This window comes from Panthera leo, chromosome C1, assembly GCF_018350215.1.
Source record: "Panthera leo isolate Ple1 chromosome C1, P.leo_Ple1_pat1.1, whole genome shotgun sequence".
NCBI classification, from domain to species: domain Eukaryota; kingdom Metazoa; phylum Chordata; class Mammalia; order Carnivora; family Felidae; genus Panthera; species Panthera leo.
In genome coordinates this window covers 139,068,299-139,095,789 of record NC_056686.1, presented here as the reverse complement: position 1 = coordinate 139,095,789, position 27,491 = coordinate 139,068,299, and the positions used below count along the sequence as shown (strand labels likewise).

Genomic DNA, 27,491 nt, shown 5'->3' with positions numbered 1-27,491 from the left:
GTAAAATCTTTCAGGACGATATCTGCTAGATAGTTGCATTCATGAGAATAACATCCAGCGGCATAAGAGAAGCCGCCTTGTGGGGCCACTGCCATCTGGGAAAGTGACATTCTGGCACGGAATCAGGATCGAAGCTAATGAAAACCCAGATTCTCTTGGTGCCAGAGCTGGCCTCCAGCTGCAAGGCTCTACTGAAGCAGCTTATGTGAATTCCTTCACTTAGTCCAGGGCCGGAGTAGCATAATGCATATGGAAAATGACATTTCTTGAAACTCACCGCCTTGATACTGTGTTTCATCAGATAAATACTTTCAGGAACTTAGCGCCAAGAAAAGAATTGTACCTTCTGAAGTAATGCTGTTTAATCTTCTTTGCCTAGGAGAACTAGACAATCGATATATATATACATTGTATACACACACACACACACACACACACACACACACACACACACAGTTTGTTTTGCTTTGGTTACCAGAAAGTTCAGAACCAGATATATCCCTTAACTCATTCATTCACTCATCCATTCAATAAACATATATAGAGTCCCTTTTACATGTCAAGTATCACATAAAGTGCTGGCAATTCTGTCCTCAAGGACATAGTCAGTTTTTCAGAAAGCCTTGGACAGATACAGAATTAACAAGTGGCCAGGGAGCCTGGGTGGCTCAGTCGGTTAAGCATCTGACTACAGCTCAGGTCATAATCTTGAAGTTCATGAGTTCAAGCCCCACGTCAGGCTCTGTGCTGACAGCTCAGAGTCTGGAGCCTACTTCAAATTCTCTCTCTCTCTCTCTCTCTCTCTCTCTCTCGCTCTCGCTCTCACTCTGCTGCTCCCCTATGTGTGCTCACTTATGCTCTCTCTCTCAAAAGTAAATAAACGTTAAAAAAAAAAGTGGCCATTACTATCATTGGGATATACATTAGTATGCTCTGAGAGCTCAGGGGAACAGCATCTCATGAAGCCTGGTGGTGGAGGGGGGATAGGAGATGGAAAGGAAAAATCAAGAGAGGTACCCGTTAAAAACACTATCAGCTCTGCTTCTTGGTAAATTAGCTCTTATTTGACTTCTGATGTTTCTGAATCTTTCTTTTAAAATGTCTTAAGCTTTCATAGAAATAGATTGAAAAATACATATTTATTCATTCATAAGCATATTTAAATACACACACTAAACAATATCCTTTTAGGGGCACCTGGGTGGCTCAGTTGGTTGAAGCATCTGACTTTGGCTCAGGTTATAATCTCAAAAGTTTCTGAGTGTGAGCCCCACATAAAGCTCTGTGCTGACAGCTCAGAGCCTGGAGACTGCTTCACATTCTGTGTCTCCCCACCCCCTCTCTCTCTCTCTCTGCCCTTCCCCTGCTGGTGCACTATCTCTCAAAAATAAAAATAAACAGTAACAGTATTAAAAGGTTAATATCCTTTTTACCTAGAGGAACCCTCAATATTTACAAAATACAGCTTACAATGGGGTATTACAAGGGACCCTGGGAAAAGTCAGATGTAACTAGGAGTAATCTGCTTTGAGGAGTTGATTCTTGAATATTCCATGAATATTTCCCATGATTCTAAAATGACTTTGGTTTAAAAATATGAAGGTATCCTCTTATTAATTTAGCATAGGCTTAACTTTGTCTGCTTCACTACTGTTTACACCGGTATGCCAACCCCAAAGATCTCGATTCAATAGCTCTGGGCTGGTAGATAGTGATTGACAACAAGGATTAACTACATGGTTTCTAGATGGATCCTGGCTTACTTCCAGATTTGGCTAATGCTAAACCAGTGCATTCCTTTGCCTCCCCCTGCACCAACATTTCCCTCTGCCACAGCATACACTGTGAGAGAATGGGGTTGCTGGCATAATTTCAAGTTATATCATTGATTCAAATCTATCCCCAAGCAAACCTGCTTTTATTTCAGATGAACACTCTAGTGATCTGAATCGCAGGGGCAGTAAAACAATTCTACATTTATGTAGCATTCCCATCCCCAAAGGAATAGTTTTCTATGCCTACAAATACCTTAGAAGCAATAAAGAGTTTGGTGGGTTGGAGTCTCTTTGTGCCTGTGGTTTTTTTAAAAAAATCAGAATTCCATGTAATAGAAATATGATGAATTTGGTGCTTAACAACAACTGCTCTAATAAAGTATATTATATGCATAATTCTCACTTAATAGTAACTACTGCACAAACCTATGGTAAACGTGATAATATTCAGCTTATAAATCAGGAGCAGCAAGGAAAATAAGTTGTGCCTTTAGGGAAGAGCTGCAGGGAGATGCGGACTACTTCTTGGGGCTTCCTCTGCCCAGAACATTCTCCAGCTGATATCCACAGGGCTTCCTCCCTCCCTCCCTCCGGCTGTCTCTGCCCAAGTGTCCCCTTATCAGAAAGACCTCTCCTGACCACATTTCTTTAAAATAGCAATCTCAGCATTCCCCAGCCCCCTTTCTCTGCTTGCTTGTTGCTTTAAATGCTTTCTTTCCATTTATGTATTTGTTTGTGCACAGCACTTACTACCACAGGAAACATGCCTGTTTTCCCTCTTCCCCGGATACAACATATGCCCAGAAAGCAGAGGCTATGTTTTGTTCGATATTTTATCTCCAACACCTGGCACCAAGCGGGCATTCAATAAATATTTGATGATTGAATGATTTTTATTTATTTATTTTTACTCTTTCAGCTCACAGCGCTTCCACCCGAGAATCCCAATACAGCAACCAAGGCCCAGAGAAGGTAGAAATTTTCCTAACATCTTCTTCTCCCTTATTCTAGCAAAGAACAGCTCTCTACAAAAAAGAGAAATCTGATTGAAACAAATGCCCCAAGAATTTCTGTTACTCCTGCAGCAACACATCTAGAACTACCTGTACCTTACAGAGCAACAACTGAATGTATTTTGACTCTGATGGTCTTGAAACCTGCCCACTCGGCATGGTTCCCGAAAATGTTCTCTAAGCGTTCCTCCAAAGGAGAAATCAACCACTGTATCTAGTTATCACCTTAAAACAAGACTAATTTATACTAACCCCACTGACTCCCTGTCCAGCATTTTAATAGGGAGCAAGGGACTAAGACCAGTGATTATCCATGACACTGTATGTGCACGAACTTCATTAAATTGACCACACAGCTCCAGTTTACTACAGCTACTTTGCACTTCAGAATCTCTCCAGCTAAAACCATTCACCTTCCTGAATACGAGTCTGTAAGACCCTTTAAGTCTTAAGTGTAGCTAAGAGGAAGCAACCCAGATATGCAAGAAGTGAGAGGCCATGGGGCGCCTGGGTGGCTCAGTCAGTTGAGCATCTGACTTCAGCTCAGGTCATGATCTCGCGGTTCATGAGTTCGAGCCCTGCATTGGTCTCTGTGCTGATAGCTTGGAGTCTGGAGCCTGCTTTGGATTCTGTGTCTCCCTCTGCCCTTCCCCTGCTTGTGCTCTGTCTCTCTCACTCTCAAAAATAAACAAACATAAAAAAAATTGTTTTTAAAGAAATGAGAGGCCATGAATCACTTCAATTACAGGAGGTCTAGAATCTACTAATAACAGAACTGTGAGATACAACTAAATAAGCAGTCAAGTGTCTGATCCATAATTGTTCTTGGTTCTGTTGCTGCAAAGGCACATACCATAGGAAAAATTTTAAGAATGAGTAAATAAATAAAAACATCAGTCCACAGAAGCTAGGGGGCTTTGAGCAGACCATGATTCTAAGTCTCAGTATTCTGTCTTGATGTTTGCTACTCAAGTGTTCTACTAAACTGCCTTCCAAGGAGCAATGAAGCAGAGCCCTAGCAATTCTTTCAACAAGCTACTGAGATTGGAAGGCTAATTTAATGGGGCAGGGCCAGGCGCACTTAACAAACTGCCCATCTGTAAGATGGAAATAGTTGTCCTCATCTTTAGCAGTAACTCTCCTCACTAAGTAGCTCTGAAAGAGTTTTGAAGCCTTTCTCCTTCTCAGTGTGTAGCTGCCAATGAGTTCACTTCCATCTGTGAAGAGAAGAGGCTGCCAAGATGTGGGGCTTTGCCTAGGACCCACTGGAGCTACCATGAATTGAGAAATTCAAGCTGCGTCTGATCCCTTCCCTGGAGAAAGAATACACGGAATCCTCTTCTACATGTTATTAACCTAGATACCTTTTCTAAGCCCCCTTCCTCTTGCCCAAACAGAAATCAAATGGTGGTGGGTGGAAGGGAAGTGCATTTCCACGTCAACCTTTCGAGTGTAAGCCTGGGCTACGCTTACAATGTTGCTTCTGTTTGCTGTGCCCGGGGAGAGTCTGGCTCAGCCATGAAAAAGAGGAGTTTAAAATGCTATCATCTGCTCACAAAGATGAACTCCACATTAGCCATAGCTATTCTTTTGATGTAATGAATCAAACTCCTGCCTGCCCAGTTGTATGTGATGCTGTGCAACACGGCTCTGACTTGCCTGTGATTACATTTCTAGAAAAGTCAGCATGACTGTATGGAAAATGCTCATGATACACAGCTTTGCTCATTCCCCACTGGGCAGCATTGGGCACATCACTTCTCTTCTTTTGGTCTTGGTTTTCCCATCTTGAAAGAAAAAAAAAAAAGCGAGACCAAATGTTATCTGAGATTGCTGTCGACCTTAAGATGCTCTGGTTCTGTGGGTTTTTCTGGGATCTCTCTTTGAAAGTAGTATTTTCATCATCAATTCTTCCTGGCCTTTCTATTTAGACCTTATTTATCCCCAGACTGGACTAGTAGATGTCCTTTGCCTTATGCTGGAGAATATTCTGAATGACTCTTCAAGTCACAAAAGAGACTGACCTAAGACACATATACTTTCTTTTGGGAACCTTCAGAGAGACCCTTGCTAACCCTTGGCTTGTAAACTATGATGCAGGAGACTTGTAGCCCTTAATTAGTGACCTTCCCAGAATGATCCTCTCTTCTGTCCCTTCTCTTTATTTTTCTCATATTTTCTCGATCTTTTTTTCCCCTCTTTCTCTTCTTTTCTCACTTGGTCCTGCCAGCACAACTAAGGGAGTTATTTAGACCCACCGGTAACCCAGAGGAAAATAAGAAATTGCTGCTTATCTTCATTGAACAGAACCACAAGATTAGGACTGAAAGTTATTTGAAGTACATTCATGTTGACAACATTAAGAAAACCATAACATAAAAGCACAGGAGATGAAATGAATTCAGGATCGCAAATTGAGATCAACAACCACCTTCATGTTGAAACATTCTCAGACACAGCTTTGTGTCACAAGTTCTTTCATAAAAAGTCGATGATTAGAGTAAGATACAGAAACCACAGTATTTAACCCATGTGCAGGCAGCAGAACCCCTGCGATTAAGGTAACTCCAGATCACAACTGTGTAATGTATCTTTGCTAGGCAGGAGTAGCTCGTGTGGTGAGGATTTGTAGTTCAATCAAATTATGTTCTCTACACCCACTTGGGAACATAATACTCACAGCATCCATGTGATTAACCAAAGCAGCCTAGTTCAGGAGGGCTGCCAACAGCAGGCAGAAGTGTGGTGTATCTAAACAAGTGAACATGGAAAGGTATCATTATAACTGGTGTTACAGACACCTGGGATAAAAGTTTATTTTAAGGAAGTAGGAAACTTTGGGCAGAGGGCGAGTCTCAAGGAGGTCCTTAGGCTCAGTAACCTTCCCCAGCCACGCATCAGTTGTAAGAATGACCCGGACTTCAAATAGCATCCTTGTGTCCCCAGGTAGAAAGATCTGGTGGGATGTAGATGAAGTGGATGCGAATTTCAAGTGGTGGTTAGAATAGGAGGAGGAACACAGTGGATACTCCCCTACCCCCCCTCCCCCCCAGTCACGGAGAATAACTTAATCTGGCCCTGCTGTAACTCAGTGCGACCTTCTCTTTCAGAGGCACAAGCCTTTGGTTTCCCAGCAAGCACCTTGAACTGTACCTGCAGGTGTGAAACAATTTGCCAGGTGCCTAAGATGGATGACTAACTTTTGTCCCTCCTTGATTAATCACTTTGCAAATGTCTGCCTAAATAAACTCCTATGGAATGGCTACAGGACACAAGCCAAACCAGTCTGATGTCCAAATTAAAGCACTTGACTTTTCCCCCTTCCCCTCCCCTTCAAAAGGCACTTAAATTTTTACTTCCTAGAACAATAGGATCATAATACATCTGGAAATTTGCCATTATGGCAGCAGGGGCTGGAGGACAGATCAACAGAGCAGCACAAACTACGTGCTGAGCAATAGCCAAAGCTCCTGGCTGTGTCCTGGGTAAATCCAAAGCAGAGAAAGGCAAGGTGTGTCCTAAGGTGTGGAGGGAGAAGAGTTGCTGCTCAAAGTCCTGGTGCAACAGACCTCTTGAGGGCATCCAGGGAAGAGACAGACGCATTTACTATATTTGAGCACAAGGTCCTCCTGGACCCAAGATGAGGGCCTGGGATGGAGCGGAAGTGTAAATCTGGGGGAGTAAAAACAAAGAGCCTTTTTTTCCCCTCGCAAAAGGGAAAACAGTACCAAGAAGGACTGGGACCATGACAAAAGGAAGACCACAACAAGGTTTGTGTTCAGCATGCCAGCCCTCCATGTCAGGTACCTGTCTCTATGCCTCCTTCTTCCTCCTTCCCAGGTGCCTCAGCCCTGCTGGCAGGCCGTGAGCTGACATCCACTCAATAGTCAGTACACACGGAGCCCCTACCTTGCACCAGGCATGGAGTTAGAAACAGAGGACACAGAAGAATTCTACAGGTTCCCTGAAGATACAAAGCCCAGCAGAAAAGCTGGATAAAGTCCACCGGGGTGTCCTCTATCTCATGATCACCACCAGGTGCAGATCCTGCCAACATCCCAAGAAAGGCCTGGGACTCTAGAAAGCACTCAGCCCTCCCCACTCCTCCTTCCCAAGTTAACTTCCCCTCCCTAGTAGATATCCTTGCTATTACACAAAACTGGAGTTGCATTCCCTTACTGAACGATTATCAACTTTGGTACCTCTGTACAAAGGAGTTAACTGGATCCATCCCAAAGAGAAGATTTTTCAGATGGCAAATTTGAGCGTTGGTTCCCTAAAAGTAGTGGAGTGGAAGCGAATACAGAGGGCAGCCCAGGCCTGGCATCTGTCACAATTCCTTCAGGCCATGCTCCTAAAAAATACCCTTCTTGCTATATTTTATATTTTCTCAAGCTTGGAAAACCATTAATGCTTTAAATAATCCCACATGCAGTAACTCTTAGATTTGAGGGTCTTAGAAGTCTAGAGGAGATGGCTTTTTCAAGAACCTTACTAAATTACAGATTTTGGTCATTCACACCCTGCATGTCCCCAGGAGATAACCAGCAGAGGACCTCCCTGTGTTTGAAGTACATTCCCCATATGCTGAGCTTTAGGAATCATGCAATGGACTCAAGGTTGCATATGCTTTTTGCTATTCACCCACTCAGGATATCATTTCAATCAATCAGGAATTAACAATTTATCATCAGGGGCGCCTGGGTGGCGCAGTCGGTTAAGCGTCCGACTTCAGCTCAGGTCACAATCTCGCGGTCCGTGAGTTCGAGCCCCGCGTCGGGCTCTGGGCTGATGGCTCAGAGCCTGGAGCCTGCTTCCGATTCTGTGTCTCCCTCTCTCTCTGCCCCTCCCCCGTTCATGCTCTGTCTCTCTCTGTCTCAAAAATAAATAAAACGTTAAAAAAAAAAATTAAAACAAAATAAAAATTAAAAAAATAAAAAAAATAAAAAAATAAACAATTTATCATCAGAAAAGAGAGGAGATTCCCCTGGCGAGTTCTCCCTTCCTCTTTTTGTGAGGTTAAGGGAGGTGGCCTACATAATTCTCATCAGATTTTCTTCTGGTGTACAATCAAAAGGATCAGAACACTAGGCAAGATTAGAGCAGCCTCTCAAGAGAAAATAAAAGAGATGTTGTTCTTCCTTAGCATGTCCCTATTTTTTTTTAAATTTTTTTCTTATTTTTGATAGTGAGAGAGCACAAGTCGGGAAGAGGCATACAGAGGAGGAGACACAGAATCCGAAGCAGGCTCCAGGCACCAAGCTGTCAGCACAGAGCCCAAAACGGGGCTCGAACTCACAGACTGCAAGATCATGACCTGAGCCGAAGTCGGACGCTCAACAGACTGAGCCACCCAGGCGCCCCTTCCTTGGTATATCCTTGAGCACCTGAACAGTGAACAGATACAGAACTTTCTACCACCCAGCCTATTGCTGGGTAATGGCTCTGTAATTGCCCTAAGAAATTCTGACTTGTTCAGCTAAACATCTGACCTTGGCTCAGGTCATGATGTTGTGGTTTGTGAGTTCAAGCCCCGCATCGGGCTCTGTGCTAGAACCTGGAGCCTGCTTTGGATTCTCTCTCTCTCTCTCTCTCTCTCTCTCTTTCTCTTTCTGCCCTTCCCCTGTTCTCACTCTGTTTCTCTCTCTTTCAAAAATAAACAAACACTGAAAAAAATTTTAAAAAGGAAATTCTGACTTGCTTTGAAATGTTATTTTTGAAAAGAGAAAATTTAGGACATGTTCCACATTCAAAGACCCTCTTACCACTACTCACTGAGAACACAGAGTACCTTGCATGCTTCTTTCAAAGGTCTCTATCCAGATGAGGCAAAAAACACTGAAGATTGCCTTGATTAACATCAAATAAAAAAAATGCAGTTCTATTTCCACTTTCCATCCTTGTGAGACTCTCCCAAGTAATCCTAGCAGCTGCCCATCATTAATATGAAGAGAGATGCAGTACCAGTGATTAGAACCAGGACAAAGAATCAGTTTCCAGGAAATATCCCTCAAGTCCATGATTGGGATCTATAACTGAAGCCAAATAACCTGCTCTAGTGAGATTGGCCTATCAGGAGATTTCAAATGCTATCTGAAGATACAGTTTTTGTGTCTGAATTCAATAAAATCTTGCAGGAAAAAAAAAAAAAAAAACCTACATGCCATACCCAGAGCTCTGAAAAGCCAGCTAGAAAAATGTACTTCAATTCCAGAAAAATCTATCAAATGGTAGGCAAAGCCAGGTAGAAAAAAAAATGAGACACACACCTAAGTTTCAAGAAGCAAATGATGGCAATACCATATCCAAGTAGAAAGAGCCATTTGGATAATGGGTTATGTTTTTTCTTCTAAGTAATCAGTTACATGGCATATGTTAGCTGAAAATAGATATTTTAAGGAAATTCAATACCTAATCATGGGATCCGATATTTTTCCTTGGGGAAAAAAAAAAAAGTCATTTGCCTATGTAGTACTGTATTTTGAAAACATCCCCTGACCAGTGACCTCAGGGATATCAGTAAAGAAGATGATAAGGTAATATGTGAAATGTTGGGTGATTAGGGCACCATTATACCCCATAAGCCAAAAGTAGTTCCAGGACTCAGACTATAATCAGGCACAAGTTAGCTATAACTAATGGCTGAGGACACAAGGAACTGGGGCATCCTCTAAAGAGATCAAATTTTCTGCTTCTAGCTCATACTCAGAGAGGCCCTCTTGCTATAACAAAATCCCGGATAAATAGAACAAACTTTATCTTGCATTCCTGACCACCAAAAAAGTACAGAAAGTATGCAAATGGGCATATGCACAAATACAAAGAATGAGAGAAAGTGAGAGCACACACAGCAGACAATGAGACAGAGACACAATTTAATCAAACATAAGCCCTCAAAAAAAAATTCCTCAAAACACAAGAGAATAAACCAACATAAATGAGAAATGCCAGAAACAGAAGTACACCCTTAATTTCCAAATATTCAGCAGTCTCACATGTAGAATACTTCAAATTAAATACTTCATGTAATAAAATATGGAAAAGTGAACAGTAAGAGACTTTTAAAAAAAATGACCAGAAATATTTGCAAATTAGTCAAAAAGAATTTTTAGAAACAATGTAAAATCACTGAAATTGAAAACTCAATGAACAGGTCGTACACTGTTCTGTACACTCATACTGACCATAGCTGAAGACAGAATCACTGAACTAATAAGAGTTCAGAAAAAAAGTGATCAAAATGCAACAAAGAGAAAGTATTAAAAGGATATTAAGAGGCATGGAGGGTAGAATAAAAAAATTGAACATAAGTCCTATGGAAGCCCTAGGAGAGAAGTGAGATTGGAGGACAGGCAGTTTTGAGACATAATGGCCAAGTTTTGTGACAGACACCTATACAAAGACACAGAAAACACTAGACACTAAGCAGAATAAAAAGTATTCCACGTCTATGTGACACTGCAGAATACCACAGACAATGACATTATAACGTCCGCCACAAAAAAGATCAACAATTAGACTGAAAGATTTCTCAACAGCAACAACTGAAGTCAGAAATGATCCAATCTTCAAAGTGCTAGGAGAAGAAAACTAACTATGTTAAAAAGAAACCCACAGGTACAAAATGGCATCACTTAGGCCAAGTCACCAAACCGGGGCTTACTACCTAACTGCAGTTTCAATCTCCTTCAGAAATGTAAGCATTTAACAGGTCAGTCAGGAATCTTCTGATAAGCACAAATGAAGTACTCTGTCATATGGATCTCCCATCTCCCAAAAGAAGAGGAGGAAAATCACCTAGTAAGACCCCTAGCCTTCTCCTAAGGTACGGTGACCTTGCCTAGAACAATCTTATCTTTTCTTTTGCTAATAACTTTCTTGAGCCATTCTCCTTCCCATAAAACCCTTCTGTTTTTACAAAAAAATTTTTAATGTTTATTTTTGAGAGAGAGCGCGTGCGCACACGTGAGCGGGGAAGGGGCAGAGAGAGGAGGAGACACAGAATCTGAAGCAGGCTCCAAGCTCTGAGCTGTCAGCACAAAGCCCGATGCAGGTCTCAAACCCACAAACCATGAGATCATGACCTTAGCCAAAGTCAGCCGCTTAACCAACCCAGGCACCCCCCAAAACCTTCCCTTTTGTACAACTCCTCAGGGCTCCCCTCTACTTACTGAGCTTGAGGGGATGCTGTCCAAGTCATGAATCCATTAATAAAGCCAATTAAATCTTCAGATGTACTTGGTTGAATTTTTTCTTACTATAACACCCAATGAAGCCTTTTTTTTTTTTTTTAAAGGAGAATGGAATAAATACATTGTTATAAACAAAACGGAGAGTTGATGATCAAAAAAAAAGTTCCTTGAAGAAACGCCTTCAAGGATGCACTTTAGGAAAGAAAATGAGGGGCGCCTGGGTGGCTAAGTTGGTTAAGCATCCAACTCTAGATTTTGACTCAGGTCATGATCTCATGGTTCATGAGTTCAAGCCCCACATCGGGCTCTGCACTGACAGTATGGAGCCTGCTTGAGATCTTGCTCTCTCTCTGCCCTTCCCCAGTTTGCTCTAAGTAAATCAACAAACTTTAAAAAAATTTTTTTAAAGGAAGAAAATGAACTCAAAGGAATGTGTGACATACAAGAAATGGCAAGCAGAAAAGATGGTAAATACATAGGTAATTTTATACGGATATTTTTACTGGTCTCTATAAAACAATACTAAAGCTAAAGTGGATCTTGTGGTGGTAAAAGAAGTCAGAGCTAAAATACTGGACAATAGTGTAATTCACGGGAGTGATTCAAGTACTCGGAGAGGCTGTGCCGCTTTGTGAATGAACCCCATGCACAAAGGGGGAAAATGGCACCAGAGCCCCTCATCAGCCTGGACCACACCAGGACTCCCCTCTCTCCCTCTCACCTTAGACCTAACCCTCCCCAGTTTGTGATCTAGGTGGGAAGAGCAGGGAGGTGGGGGGAAACCAGCAGAGGTGACGGGTTTCCTGACAGAATGAGATTCCTGGGTCAGATCCTGAGAGAAGATGAAGAGTCAGAGCCAAGAAAAGGCCTGAAGGTGGAGGACAGGACAGTGTTTTGGCAGCCAAGCTTTCAGCTGTGTCTAGAAAGTAATCCACTTATTCACTTGCAGACTTGTGAAGGGCTTTGTTGGGGCTAGACATTGTTTGACTTCAACAAACAGGCTTGGAGACCAAGGATTTGTAAAGTCATTGCACTAACTAGTAGGTAAGGATGTGTATGGGCTCCTGGGTCTCACCAACAGAAGAGTTTTGGGGTGGCAGGGAAGATGTGACATGAGAGGTCTACATCTGGCTGAGAAAACCCTATTTCCTCCTGGAATTTTTCTGCTCGATGCAATCTGACCTCATCAACCCACATTAGGCCAAGGCCTTCCTTCTTCAAAGGCATCCTTGGGATTTGGTTACCGAGCGTGGGTCTTGAGAGTTTGGGTAATTTTCCTGGAGGCCAACCCTAAGAAGCTTCCTGTGGCCAGATCTTCTTCACTTTTCATCATTTGGACAGCGGGGTGATACAGGAGGAGCAGGTGAGAGGCCGCCCTACAAGTGGAATTCTAACTTATGGAATGCAGCCTCCTTTTCACATAGTCCTCAAGCAAACAGTAGAAGGTCCACTGGCAAGGGAGCAACTGAATAACACGTTTCAATGCCAGTTCCAAGTTATTTATGAATTATCTATTATTTAGGTTATCTCTGCTTCTGAGGATCTCCATTAGAAGAATCAGTGAGCAGAGACAGCAGTTAATAAGCACCCTGTTACTACAACCTGAGAAGCATTAGAAGCTATTCGAGTCTTGAGAGCAGCTAAGGACAAAAATGTATTGCCCAGTCAAGACTACCAGGCCACTCCAGCATGTGCACCTGTTCATGGTATCATGCAATGCCTCCATTACATTATGTGTTTTATAACCCCTGTCTAAAAACTGGACCCATGCATTAATACCAAACACAGCTTTACCTGTTTTTACCCCAAGTGCTTGCAACATTCTTGGGTGTTAATGTAAATTATCTGCTATGAGCACAGAGAAGACAATGCCCAGTAGAAAAATTGTCACTGGTAACTATAAGGCAGTTTCTCCCAGCCCCAAAGAAGACTATATATTGGTATCCCTTAAGAAGTGCTGTATTCAAAATCCACACAACATGGCAGGGGAGTGGGGCAATACAATGAGGAATTAAGAGACATTCTATAATATTTTCCACCAATGAAATTAATGCTTCACAAAAATCAGTCACCAAACATTTACAAGATTTCACTAAACTACGTGGTTATGGCAGCAATAGGAAGAATCAGCCTTGGATTCCACAGCAAAGAGTCCTGAACAAGAAAATCATGAAGGAAATGAGCCACGGGGATCCTATTGGCTAGTATCCTATTTCCTAAATATGCACTACTAAATCATTCAAAACCTCACAAATTCTTGATATGAAGATTCATAAAGTCTTCTTAGCACTAAAAGAGGTTTTTTAAAAAAAAAATTCAATGGAGAAAAACAGAGCTTTTTCCCTGAGATCAGGAATACGACAGAGATGTCCACTCTCACCGCTCTTGTTTAACATAGTGTTGGAAGTTCTAGCATCAGCAATCAGACAACAAAAGGAAATCAAAGGCATCAAAATTGGCAAAGATGAAGCTTTCACTTTTTGCAGAGGACATGATATTATACATGGAAAATCCGATAGACTCCACCAAAAGTCTGCTAGAACTGATACATGAATTCAGCAAAGTCGCAGGATACAAAATCAATGTACAGAAATCAGTTGCATTCTTATACACTAATAATGAAGCAACAGAAAGACAAATAAAGAAACTGATCCCATTCACAATTTCACCAAGAAGCATAAAATACCTAGGAATAAATCTAACCAAAGATGTACAAGATCTGTATGCTGAAAACTACAGAAAGCTTATGAAGGAAATTGAAGAAGATATAAAGAAATGGAAAAACATTCCGTGCTCATGGGTTGGAAGAATAAATATTGTTAAAATGTCAATACTACCCAAAGCTATCTACACATTCAATGCAATCCCAATCAAAATTGCCCCAGCATTCTTCTTGAAGCTAGAACAAGCAATCCTAAAATTCACATGGAACCACAAAAGGCCCCGAATAGCCAAAGTAATTTTGAAGAAGACCAAAGCAGGAGGCATCACAATCCCAGACTTTAGCCTCTACTACAAAGCTGTAATCATCAAGACAGCATGGTATTGGCACAAAAACAGACACATCAACCAATGAATAGAATAGAGACTCCAGAATTGGACCCACAAAAGTATGGCCAACTAATCTTTCACAAAGCAGGAAAGAATATCCAATGGAAAAAAGACAGTCTCTTTAACAAATGGTGCTGGGAGAACTGGACAGCAACATGCAGAAGGTTGAAACTAGACCACTTTCTTACACCATTCACAAAAATAAACTCAAAATGGATAAAGGACCTGAATGTGAGACAGGAAACCATCAAAACCCTAGAGGAGAAAGCAGGAAAAGACCTCTCTGACCTCAGCCGTAGCAATTTCTTACTTGACACATCCCCAAACGCAAGGGAATTAAAAGCAAAAATGAACTATTGGGACCTCATGAAGATAAAAAGCTTCTGCACAGCAAAGGAAACAACCAACAAAACTAAAAGGCAACCAACAGAATGGGAAAAGATATTTGCAAATGACATATTGGACAAAGGGCTAGTATCCAAAATCTATAAAGAGCTCACCAAACTCCACACCCGAAAAACAAATAATCTAGTGAAGAAATGGGCAGAAAACATGAATAGACACTTCTCTAAAGAAGACATCCAGATGGCCAACAGGCACATGAAAAGATGCTCAATGTCGCTCCTCATCAGGGAAATACAAATCAAAACCACACTCAGATATCACCTCACGCCAGTCAGAGTGGCCAAAATGAACAAATCAGGAGACTATAGATACTGGAGAGGATGTGGAGAAACGGGAACCCTCTTGCACTGTTGGTGGGAATGCAAATTGGTGCAGCCGCTCTGGAAAACAGTGTGGCGGTTCCTCAAAAAATTAAAAATAGACCTACCCTATGACCCAGCAGTAGCACTGCTAGGAATTTACCCAAGGGATACAGGAGTACTGATGCGTAGGGGCACTTGTACCCCAATGTTTATAGCAGCACTCTCAACAATAGCCAAATTGTGGAAAGAGCCTAAATGTCCATCAACTGATGAATGGATAAAGAAATTGTGGTTTATATACACAATGGAGTACTACGTGGCAATGAGAAAGAATGAAATATGGCCCTTTGTGGCCATGTGGATGGAACTGGAGAGTGTGATGCTAAGTGAAATAAGCCATACAGAGAAAGACAGATACCATATGTTTTCACTCTTATGTGGATCCTGAGAAACTTAACAGAAACACAGGGGGGAGGGGAAGGAAAAAAAAAAGAGGCTAGAGTGGGAGAGAGACAAAGCATAAGAGACTCCTAAAAACTGAGAACAAACTATGGGTTGATGGGAGGTGGGAGATGGGTGTTGAAGAAGGCACCTTTTGGGATGAGCACTGGTGTTATATGGAAACCAATTTGACAATGAATTTCAAATATTAAAAAAAAAAATCCTTCCTTCCTCCCTTAGTCAGTTCAGAGACAGATTACCAGTACAGTGTTAACTCCATGGTAATTGTCCAACTTGAATTATATACAGACTTTTTTTGAAAAAGAAAAAGGGGTGCCTGGGTGGCTCAGTCGGTTAAGTATCTGACTTCAGCTCAGGTCATGATCTCACGGTGCATGAGTTCAAGCCCCACACGGGGCTCTGTACTGACAGCTCAGAGCCTGAAGCCTGCTTCGGATCCTGTGTCCCCCTTTCTTTCTGTTCCTCCCCCACTCACGCTCTCTCTTTCTCTCTCTCAAAAATAAACACTGAAAATTGTTTAAAAACAAATAAGTTCCCTTAATTTCTCTAATGTTAACTTTATTGTTTTTAGTGTGTTCCTTAGAAAACTGGGTACAAAATCATTACATGTATCACCCTTTATCTATACAAACCAAGGCACATGTATAAGCAAATGTGACTCAAACTATAAAATCAACAGCATTCAAATTAAAACTGTAATTTAACATGCTAGATGATGTTCTGCTGAAACCACCCTGCTGCCCCAATGAGAATACACATGGTACTGGTCCCTGAGTGCTGCGGCATGGGTTCTTTTGAGCTCAGCATTTAGTGCCATGTTCTACATGAAGTCTGCATTCCTCATTCACTTCTCCTTCTAGAACTACTGTGAAGTCTTTCTTCATCAGCCTACTCTGCAGGCATTTGGTCTTTAAACGTGAACAGTGCTCTGGCATCAAATTAATTCTACCCTGATTTTTCTTAGGAATTCTCCACATTTAAATAGGTTCTATTCAACACTCATTTGAAGACAAACCTAAATGTAGATTGGAAATCACGTTCCAGTGCTCAGTTATGAGACAGTTATCTAATGATCACGATAGGTCTAGATAAAATTTTTATTGCAATCCAACTAAAAGCAACATCTTAAAATTCTTACATAAGACTCACAAACCCCCAAGGTCACAGAGGCTCAGAGGTCTTCAGCTCCCAATGTGAGAAACTGCCCTGTGGAATGTTGTCTGTGACCAGGTTCCTACAGATAATCTGCCTTTGGTGTGTCCTTGAAACTAGAAACATACTGGGATCAAAACCTTGAGGGGTGAGGGCAGGAGCTAGAAGAGATGTGGAAAAGCTAGTGTAAGGAATAACATCACATCTGACCTAAGGTAACTACAAAGACTGCCAAAAAAGCAAAAACAGCCTACAGGCTCGAGACTTATTCTCGTCAGTGCCGAGTGTTCTTTCTGAGTCCCCTGCGCTCTTACCGTGACCTAGTTTTCATAATAAAGGAAATGCAGTATTTAAGGCCTTTCTCAGAAACTAGAGTCCGGAGAGATGTTAAATATCATCCATCCAAACTTAAGATTCTACAAAATAAGCCCTTTACTGCCATTGAAACAAACTTTCCATCATCACTATGCTACTTTTATTTGTTTTGGGTTTTGGTTTTTATTTTTTTGTCATATGTACCTTCACCTCCACCAGCCTGAGATCCATGGTTTGCCCTGTCTCCCCCTCCTGGGTGACCCTGCAGACCAGATCACTCAGGCTCCTGTGGCAGCTGACTTCTGATTGGGTTTGGCTAATGGAGGCAGTGGCAGGAGACCAGAGCCAGGGAAGAAAGGGAGATTGGCTGGCGGGGGAGGGGGGGTGGTGGTGGGGGTGTTAGTCAGTCAAGTCCAGCATCACCAGGTAAGTGGCATCCCTCTGCAGAACCAGCCCTAGCAGGCAGTGCTTCCTCCACAGCCACGGCTCTGAGCATTCACGAAATACTGTTTCCCTCCCTTGTCTCTTCTGTCCAGAACTGACCACAAGCCCTTATGGCTTATGGAAGAAACCTTATGGGAGGTTTCTTCTTTCTCTTGTCCCCTCAGCTTGGGATTCACATGGATTTCTACTGCTGTACTCCCCTGTCCTTTCACCCTGCACTGACTCTGTGGGTACAATCCACTGAATTATTTTCATTTGAACCAATGGTGTGAATTCTATGTCCTGCTGTGGCCATTTACTGACACAATCATCAAATTTGGTCGGGCAAATCAGTACTATATTAACCCTTAGGTACAGAATGGACTCTTAAAAATAAAGAATATAAAAGAGAAGAAAATCGCCATCTTTCAGGGAAGTAAACCCGTGAAGATAATCACATAAACAATGAAAGTGGCCTTGACCCTTTAAATCCAGTTGTGAAAATTTTAGCTACAAAAATAATACCTTGAGAAATAAAGAGGTTATATTCATGAAAAAGTTTATTACATTATCGTCTGTAGCAGAGGAAATTTTGGAAACAACCTATATGTTCTACAGTAAAATAAATTATGACATATCAACTTGAAGGACTAGAATGCTACCATGAAATACTACTAAGACTTTATAGTAGCAAAAAACTTTATAAGACGGGTATTTGAACAGATTTTGTCCATACATTTGAACATACAATAATTTAATTGTGCAAAAACAAACACGCATGTGCCTAAACATTAAATAATTAAATAAATTAAATAAATTTCACAAAACTAAATTCCAAGCTGGAGGATTCCAATTCTAAGTACTGTGTATTTATTTTCTAAAATTTCCTTAAAAACAAAAGAAATAAAACAAAAGGCATGATATCCAGAGACCTCATGGCTACAGCTAGTGATAGGAGAGGGACACTGTGAGAATTTAAAGCTCCTCCAGATTATTTCCCACCCTCCGATCAATAAGCAGCCTTCAGCTAGACATCTAACGTCTGTCTCCGTTTCTTTCCTCTGCAGCAGAACTACTGGCCCACATACAAGAATGTGAAGTTAACAAAACCTAATAAAACTGCAAAAATATATATATATGTGTGTGTATACATATATATGCATGTGTGTATATATATATAGCTCTTGTATATCTGCCTCATTGTATGTACTAACTGTATATGCCGACTCTAGCTGGGACAATTTAAAACGAAATCATTTTCTTAGACAAATTTCGTGGTGCAGTGACTGTGAGCTCTGCTTCAGAGACTGAGCACTTTCATTAGAAAGCGGTAAGATGAACATTGTCATTTGGGGGCCTTCATTGGAGGTTTTAAAATATGTTTCACGCTCCTCCTTAAAGAGATCCCATCTAGCAGAGTGATAACAGATTGATGGCTATGACCTTCTTCACATTCTTCCAACTCCTTTTAAAATGAAATCAAGGCTCTTGCTGCTGCTAGTGTCTGTGGGCCGGGTGCCAAGGAGCAATGAGGACTACACATCGTCCCCCACCCTCAGGACCGCCATCTCAGTTCATCATTAATGTGTTAATGCCACCAACAAACACGTCAAAAGAGAGGCAATCCAGGAGAAACCTGCTTTCCCCATTCCCAAGGCTGGTTTTCTTTACACAGCAGTTGTCAGAAAGACAATGTCTTCGTACTGAAGATGAATAGGACACCATATCAACACTACAACAAAATGCTTTTACAGACATAAAGCTCTTTATGCTTTAATTTTAAACTGATGATTTGATATCTTCCTAAATTATACATTTTAGCAGAGTTTCCTGATCTAAAACATTTATTTGCCTAGAATATATATTAACTTGAAATACTGCCATTCCTATTTCATAGCTAAGCAGATGATAATTTTCTTTAATTACACATTAATTCCAATGTACTACCTGGCGAGGCAGTTACTATTTTAACGGGGTAAGGATTAATGGGCAGGTGTTCTGCTATAATCGGACTAAAGAAATAGAGGAATTACACATGATTCATTTTCTTCTCTGATCTGAATAATATTAATAACACTGCCACCTTACATTTATAAAGCACTTTTCATTTTCAGAGTGCCTTCATATCTGGGATTGCATTTTCCTGAATCTTTTACCTTTGACGAATTTTTCCAGATAACACACAACTCCAGTTTTTCAACTTTCTGATGCCCAAAGGTTTTATGTGCCTATGTTTACATCAACAGGATGCAGTAAGAGGCAGTAAAATAACCACGGCCTTTGGAGACCGACGAACCTGGGTTCAAATCTCAGCTCAACCATCTTACTACTGCATGACCTTGGATGAATCACTTTGATCAGCAGTTTTTCCATACTTACGAGGAGGATAATACCCACTTCCATCAATGGCGATTAGAAAACTAAATAAGATGTAGTTTATGAAGTGTCTGTTCTATATCTGGCACATAGCAGGTGGTTAATAAATAAAAGTTATTGCTATTATTAGCAGCTATTTTCCTCTGTCTTAAACATTGTCTTGTCCCTATGGGACTTATTTTCTTCAAAGTATTTGGATTCAGAGAGGTAAGGAGAAAGTAGAAAAATCAAGAATAACGTTCGACCCCAGTATTGGAGTCCCACATTGGTGCAATCCCAAACACCTGTCCTGATGACATCTACTCAGTCTCCCAACACTCATCCACCTTGTATCTTTTAATAGAGCATTAAGTTAACAGTGCCTTGGATAAAACCCAATACTCATCAGTTAGCATTCCTATGTTTTAAATTTAAAAGTGTGTATCAAACCCAAGAAAACATCTCAGACACATAATACCCTTTGGTTACTGTGGTACCCCAGCGTCACCTCATGGTAGTTGTGCCCTTAGCAGTGCCCTCCCCAACATCCAACACATACTCTGAAGCAGAGCTGGTCTGTTATACAACCAACCAACGACATGAGGTGGAAGTGATCATGTCTGACTTCTGAGGCTAGGTCATAGAAGACCTTGGAGCTTCTGCCTTGGTCTCCTAGATAAATTGCTCTGGGGAAAACCAACAACCATGTCATAAGGACACTCAAGCCCACATGAAGGGAGACCAACTTGCCAGCTACATGAGTCACCTGAGATGTAAATCCACGTGGTGAGAAACACTGCTCCAGAATTGCCCAGCCAAGCCACTTTTGATTTCCTGATGCACAGAAACCATGAGAGATAATAAATGAATATTGGTGCTTGACACAGCTAAAATTGGGGGGGCTTTGTTACACAGCAATGAATCATTATAGTAACAAGGGTAATTTAGCAAGAATATGGATTACAATGACAAGATTCTTCACCAGGTAACTACCAACCCAGAGAACATGTCCAAACTATGATGGGTGAGCAACATGTCCTTGATATGTGGCTTTAACATAGAAGCCAATTTCCTATTTGAAGCATCATCACATCACACATTAACTAATCCCCCAAATCCCACACTAATTCTGAAAACCTTTTTTAAAATGACATTTTATTATATAGAAATGTAAAGTGCCTACACGGACAAACTGTAAAGTAAAAATCTAGTGACAAATGAGGAAAATTATCAGCAATATATGATAGAGAGCTAATACTCTATATAAAAGAGAATGCCTAAATCCATAAAGTCATTCAATAATAAAACAAACAGCAGATAGGACTGAAAGATTCAAATAAAAAAAGAGCTCCAAAGACTGAGCTCTGGGGCACTCCAATATTTAGATATTAAGAAGAGGATTCAACAAAGGACATCACAGAGTAGCCACTAGGACAGAAGGAAAACTACAAGATTCTGGTGTCTAGGTAGCCAAGGATCAAAAAGAACTTCAAGAAAATGGGAGTGACAAAACTTGCCAAACCCTGCCTTCAAGGCCAAGTGTGCAGAGAACTGAGTATTGACTACTTGATTTTGCCACATGGGATCACCGGTAACAACCATATCATCCTGTTTCTCTTCCTATTGTCAATAAAGTTTTGTTGGCTATTCATTAAATGCAGATACAGTACTTCTTGCACATACCACCCCTTTTTTCATGTTACAACTTCTTTATACCTAGACCTATCTGGATGAGTTGGGTTATGCTGCCGTAACAAACAATCCTCAGTGTCTGATTTGACACAGTAGGTCTACCTCTGGCTGATTCGAAGCCCAAGTGGGTCCAGGAAACTCTCCCAGATGAACGAGCTTCCATGTACTGTCTTAGCATTCCAGACAGCTCTAAATGTGGCACCATATTTCCACAATCACCACGACAGGCAAAGAGCCCTAAAGGGTCTTACATTGACTAATCAGTCTGGCCCGGAAGTGACCGGTGTCCAACTACAAGCCACTGCTCAGGAAGAGTCATATGGCCTGCCCAATTGCAGGAGGAGCCAGGGAGAGAACTTTTCCCATGAAGATGAAACAGATACAGGTGAGCACTGTAAGTCTACCAAAGCCAGGATTCTACTTTTCAAGGGATCTAATCATCCATTTGATCATGAAAATATTCCAGTAAAGCAGAAAGTGAAGTGATTAGAATCTCAGGTTAAAGATGTGAAAATTGAGATAACAGATTTAAAAAACTTGTCTGATTAGTAATAATATCTAATTTAAATTGTTGTAGTAAGGATTGCCTCCCAGCTCCATGAGCTTTCTTTTCACAAGTCCATGCTGCCATCAACTTGGAAAAAAATCATTAGGATCACTGATATCTGTGGTCATGTTATAAATAAAATATGCCAGAGAACAAAATACTACATGATTTTCTAAGTACCGTATACAAAAGCAAGCCCTTTCAAAGAGCTAGGATCAGTCCCTTCAGACATATTCTTGGCAATGACTGGCTGATGCCTAAAATAAAAGTCAAAAGTGCTCAGGAGGGAAGGCTTGGGTTTTCGTAACAACACTTCAGGCTCCTGTCTCTGCATCTGTCACTAAAGATTAGCCCTCAGAATAGCATTGTGTGAACTCCCTTTATGTTAAAGATGAACTTTAAGTTTCAACATTCCCTAGAGTGCTAATTTGCAGGCTGCTGACAGCCCAGCTTTAACAGAGACCAGCCTTTACGACTTCTGTGTTAAATCTTAAGGTATAATTTCCTTCTCTCAGATATATCGGGTCTTGATAGGATTTCGGGATAGCAGGGAAGAACTGCATTGGAGTTTTTCTTTTTCACTACTTAATTTATCAGGACAAAGTAACATTTTGCAAAAATAAATACATATCCAAGCCCTGAATTCCTAGATCAAAATGAAATATCACTTGGCATGGAGATAAAAGCATTATTTATACTGATAAGACTTCTCCAAAGACTGTGCATTTAGGGAAAAAAGTTGAAAGAACAATTAGTGATAAGCTCCTATTTTTTCTTTCAATCCTTAAATTCCATAGTATAATCCCTTAATTTAGAATTTGGTATGTGAATAAAGTACTAAGCAAGAGCTTCAGATTGTATCAAGTCAACCCTCTGAAGCTCTTCTAACTGTTCTGTCCACAGCTTTCCTTCCCTTTGCTTTACTGGGCTTTTGGGAGGAGGAAAAGGGTGCAATGGAATTTCCAAGGTTACAATAAATGGCAGGTACCCAAATCTGACAGTAGTCAACCAACTGCTATTCTGTTTGGTGGCTCATTTGTATTTAAAAACATCTTGGAAATGGGCAAGGATTTCCCGTCTAAAACTCAACTTCTTCTCAATACCTTATGTAGCAAAGCCACCTCAGGGAGTGAAGTTAACTTGGTCTCCTAAACAAGGAACCAGGCAGTCCACTCCCAAGAAGCCACCTAAACTCACTTTTTGTCCTAGTCAGAAAAAAAATCTTCCCTGGAGAGCACGGCAAAGGCTTTCCGACGTGTGTGTTACAATGGAAAGAGCATAAGGAGATTTGGGTTTTGTTCTAAGATCAGTTACTAGTGATTCCCAAACCTATTTAGAACACCAAACTAGATATTATGGTGAGACTCAAATGGAACAGTCCAGATGACAGCACTTTTCATTTGAACAGAGCCTTACTGTCTGCAACGTATCCTACTTACCATGGCTCCCTCTGACCTATATTAAGAATGCTCACTTATACTGCCCACCTAGCCAGGACAAAAAAACTGCACTGTCCCATCTCAAGTGTTACCTTTCTCAATTTCATCACAGAATTGAAATCTGGAAGATGACCTGGACATCCTTTTAATCTGACTGACACCATCCAACTCTCCATCTCAATAAACAAATCTTTGAGCAAAACCATCCAAGAGCATTAGTGAGTCCTGTGAAAACTTCTGCAGGTTCCACATCCCTTAAATAGGGGGACTTTTTAATTTATCATCCACACTGGGACACTTCTGGAAGTAAAAGGGGACTTTATAAGTAAGGACACCAGGACAACAGTTAAACTGGAACTGTCCTTATGAGGCACCCTCTTTTGTGACCTCAACTCAGGCAACAGATGCAGGCCTTGAAGGCTTTCTATAAATGAAGTCACATTTCACTAACCTATTTTTTGATGCATTGGATTTTCTCCAACTAATTTTTCAGATGGTAGGTACCATCTGAGCTTGCAGTCCCTCCTCCTTTTCTATACACCCTCCGCCCTTGTTCAACAGAACAGTGGTGACCTGGACAGGAAAAAAAAAAAAAAATCACCTACTGTTTCTATTTAAAGAAACTATTTGTTGGCTTGTTTTTAAAAGCACAGAAACCATACTGAATAGAAAATCACCTAGAACCAAACACTACTAACTGTTGTTCTGGTCTGTTTTCAATGTTTCTAACTTTTAATTATACGACTAACTCATAAATATTTTGTTCCTGTTAAAACATGAGAAAATAGGGGGCACCTGGGTGGCTCAGTTGGCTGAGCATTCAACTTCAGCTCAGGTCATAATCTCATGGTTTGTGAGTTTGAGCCCTGCATTGGACTCTGCTTTAGCTCTTCTGTCTCCCCTCTCTCTCTGCCCCTCCTCTGCCCATGCTTTCGCTCAAAAACTATTTTTTTAATAAATAAAACATGAAAAAATATGGAAAATTCAAAGGAACAATAATGGCCCAGGAACTACCAATTTCCAGGCACTTAACATATTATTCCAGTTGAGTTTCACACTAACCCTTGATGATAGTATTTTTATATATTACTTACAAATAAGGAAGCCAAGGCCAAGAGGCATGAAGTGATTTGTATGGAAGCTCCTAGTACTTCAATTCCAAAGTTCAATGCATTTATACATTTTAAATATTTTATGCATTTTCTTCCTGTCTTTTCTCTGCATGGTTTTTTCCAGTGGTTTATCCTAATCACACTATGTATACCATATTCTATCTTTATACATATATTCATGTATTGATTGATATGAAGAGCACTGCAAGCTTGATGAAGGAAGAAAAATCAAACAACACACAATGTTTTCTCTATGTAGTCTGTACCCAAGTTGGCCCACCCTGTCTTCCAGAGGTAACCACGAGGTGCCCTTTCTTGTGTCTCCTTTAAGACATCTAAGCATGTCAGGCATATATATCTGCTTACATTCCATTCCTGTATTCCCATTCATAAGATGTTCCAAAGACCATCCACACTCACTGTTGCCAATTCCTCTCCCCGGTCTCTCTGGAACTCATCCCATCAGACTTTCATCCCTACCACTTCCACAAGACTGCACTTGTCAAGGCCACCAATGTCCTCCACATTGCCAAATCCCAAAGTCAATTCTAAGACGTCATTTTCTTCAACTCTGAACAGTAACTGACATAGTATATTCCATCCTTTTTCTTGTATCACTTTCTTCTCTTCGCTCCTAGGATGTCCCTTTCCCAGGTATCACCCTTCCTCTTTGGCCATTCCTTCATGGTCACCTTTGATGGCTCTTCTTCATCTTCCTAATCGCTACATGTAGGATAATCCTAATCTTCAGCCTTCTTTCATTCTCCATGTATACTTACTCTCTACGTGATCTCATTTAGGCCTATGCTTCACATGCCTTCTACATGTTGATGGCTCTCAACCCACACTCCATCCCAGACTTCTCCCTTGAACTCCAAATTTTTATGTTTAACTGGACATTGTATAGGGAATCTCAAACTCAACATGTCAAACTTGAACTCTTGATTCTCCTCCACCAGTATTCTCCATCCTAGTAATGGCAACTTTTTTTTCTTGTTGTGAGCATTAGGAACGCAAGAAGAGGCAAAAACCAACAAGAAAAGTACTGAGGAGCCATTCTTAATTTCATTCTCTTTCTCTTAATCCTACATCTAACCCATCAGCAAATCCTGCTGGCTCTAACTTCTAAATACATTCTGAATCTATTTCCCCATCACCTTTACCACTACCAACTCCTTTGGTCCAAGTGATTTTAACAGCTTTTAATCTAGTCTCCTTGTTACTGCCCTTTACCTATAGTCAATTCTCCCTATGGCTACATTACATGCCTTTAAAAAGGTAAAGCAGGTCATGCCATTACCTTCCTCAAAACCCCTAAATTATTTCTATCACCCTTAGAGTAAAACCCAAAGTTCTTACCACATGCAGCAAAGCTTTCTACGATCTCCACTGTCCTGACGCTCTTTCTCTGCCCTCACCCCCACCCTTCCTCCCTTTCCTTTCTATCAGCACCCCAACCATACTAGCCTCCTTGATCTTCCTCCAGCAAGCCAAACCGATTCTCCTCACTTATTCCATCTCAGCACTTATTATTTCAAATACCTAGAATGTCCTTCCTAGAATGGTATGTTCCTTTACCTCATATTCTAGTCTCTGCTCCAATGTCATCTTTTCAAGGAATTTTTCCCACTCATATTACTGTACCCTCTCCCACTCCCCATAATGTTCTTTCTCCTTACTCTGCTTTACTTTCTTCAAAGCACATATCACTACCTGACCTATTATTTACCTATTGCCTTATTGTAAGTCTCCAGTCATAGAATGTAGGTAGACTCCTTGAGGGCAAGGATTTTGTTTTGTTTTATTTGCTCTTTTCGACCTGATTCCTATCACATTGTATATATATTCATAAAACAATCACTAAATAAGGGAAACATCTGTAATATGTGTAGATTTTATATTAAAATGGAGTATAATATATAACGTTCTACCAATTGCCACTTCCACTAGTTACATTGCAATACCTCAGAATTCATGGGGCATAGAATTTAGTCCTCAGAAGCATCTTCACTCAACAAGAGGGAATACTTCACTCTAGACTAAATGCTACTATGGTCCTGACTAGCTAATAACAAAAGAGTACTAAAAATGGTCAAACTTTCCAAAAAATTTAACTGCATCCTAGAACAAAGCTCAAGAATTTGTATAGGGATACAAAAACATCCAGCACCCGAGAAGGGAAAATTCACAATGTCTGGCAAACAAAGATTATCAGCCCTAAGAAGCAGGAGAATACAACATCATTCAAAACCACCCAGAAGAGACACAGATGTTAGAATTAACAGAGATATTAAAACTATTATAACTAAAGTCTTTATCTGCTTAAGTCAACACATATAGGAAAAAAATTTAAAGCCCCAAGTCAAACTTCTACAGAAGAAAATTTCAACATCTGAGATGCAAAACACATTGAATGCAATTAATGACTAAACATTCCAGAACAGAAGATTAGAAAATCCGATAACATAGCAATAAAAACTACCCGAAATGAGGGACACCTGGGTGGTTTCGTCAGTTAAGCATCTGACTTCAGCTCAGGTAGTGATCTCACTGTTCTGGAAATCAAGCCCCACATCAGGCTCTCTACTGTCAGTGCAGAGTCTGTTTTGGATCCTCTGTCCTCCCCTCTCTCTGCTCCTCCCCTACTCGTTCTCTCCCTCCCTTCGTCCCTCTCTCTCTCTCAAAAATAAACAAACATTTAAAAAATTACCTGAAATGAAACAAATAAAAAGCATTTTAAAACAAAAGAGCATTGGGGCACCTGGCTGACTCAGTTGGTGGAGCATGTGACTCCTGATCGCAGGGTCGTAAGTGTGAACCCCACACTGGGCATGAAGCCTACTTAAAAAAAATAAAAATTGTTTTAAAAAATAGACCATCAATGAACTACAGAACAACTTTGTTGTCTAAGATACATATAATTGGAGTTCTCTTAAGAGATAAGGGTAGGAGAAATAAACATAGGCTAAAAATTTTCCAAATTTGATGAAAACTATAAACTTAGAGATCTAATACACTCAATGAACCTAGAGCACAAGAAACATGAATAGAAGTATAGCAAGACACATAATTATCAGACTCCTCAAAACCAGTTGTAAAAAAGAAAAGGTTAAAAGCAGTCAGAGTAAAAAGACACATTATGTACAGAGGAACAAAGGTCAGGAGGACAGAGATTTCTCACCAGGAACAATGCAAGTGAGAAGATGGCTGAACATCTTTAAAGTACTGAAAAGTACTGAAAGGAAAAAAACCATCA

The 27,491-nt window shown here is 40.7% G+C and overlaps 1 protein-coding gene across 2 annotated transcripts in view; it reads right to left on the bottom strand.

The window, feature by feature from the left end:
* The window catches only part of LYPD6B (LY6/PLAUR domain containing 6B), a 174,655-nt gene that overhangs the window by 76,810 nt on the left and 70,354 nt on the right, over positions 1 to 27,491 (bottom strand). The window contains exon 1 of one of the 2 annotated variants that reach the window (XM_042952460.1): positions 23,575 to 23,593. The exons of the other annotated variant lie outside the window; for it this stretch is intronic. The gene's annotated coding sequence lies outside the window, so the exon portion shown is untranslated. Of the gene's footprint in view, positions 1 to 23,574; positions 23,594 to 27,491 lie in introns of those variants that run through there. 2 annotated transcript variants of the gene reach the window in all.